The following is a 546-nucleotide window of genomic DNA, read 5'->3' as shown; positions in this document are numbered from 1 at the left end:
CAGTCACATCAGTACTTCAACATCTTGTTTTCAAGATGTCTTTCCACGATGTCCTTTTTACTGCTCCCAGGCCTTCGCCTGGGGGTAATGAGAAAGTCATTCTTATTTTTTCAAAGAAGCCCCGATAATTATAATACAGGCCAGTGCATAGCATATTCCCTTCACTTACCTCTTGGAAGTTTAGCAAGAGTCAAAAGAGATAACGCATGCAGTGCAGTTGCTGGCTATCTATCCCTTGCTGTGTCTATCATAGAGTCTCTTGTCCAGTATCTGCTGCTCCTACTGGGCAATCAGCTCAGATGCTGCCAAAAAGTGTTCTAGTCCCGTGGTCTGCCCTTCTCTCTCATGAATGGGAAGCTTGCAGTAGCTGGTTTAGCACTGGTAGCATTCCTTCTGGGGGGCAGGCACGCTGGAGAAAGTACTAGTCAGTCATAAGCCTAGAGATCAGGTTTTTAGCTCCCTGTCCCCGATGAAAAGGAGACAGGACTATGGTGGTTTGGAAAGAAGAGACTCAGGTTTCCCAACCTTAAAGCTGAAAAGACAGAT

General features: G+C 46.0%; 1 protein-coding gene across 1 annotated transcript in view; it reads left to right on the top strand.

The window, feature by feature from the left end:
* The window catches only part of RAP1GAP2 (RAP1 GTPase activating protein 2), a 186729-nt gene that overhangs the window by 176490 nt on the left and 9693 nt on the right, over positions 1-546 (top strand). The gene's annotated exons all lie outside the window — the stretch shown is intronic.

Source organism: Bison bison, unplaced genomic scaffold (genome assembly GCF_000754665.1).
Source record: "Bison bison bison isolate TAMUID 2011002044 unplaced genomic scaffold, Bison_UMD1.0 scf7180017864472, whole genome shotgun sequence".
Classification (NCBI taxonomy): domain Eukaryota; kingdom Metazoa; phylum Chordata; class Mammalia; order Artiodactyla; family Bovidae; genus Bison; species Bison bison.
The sequence above is the reverse complement of the archived record's forward strand: the minus strand, read 5'-3'. Positions and strand labels throughout refer to the sequence as shown.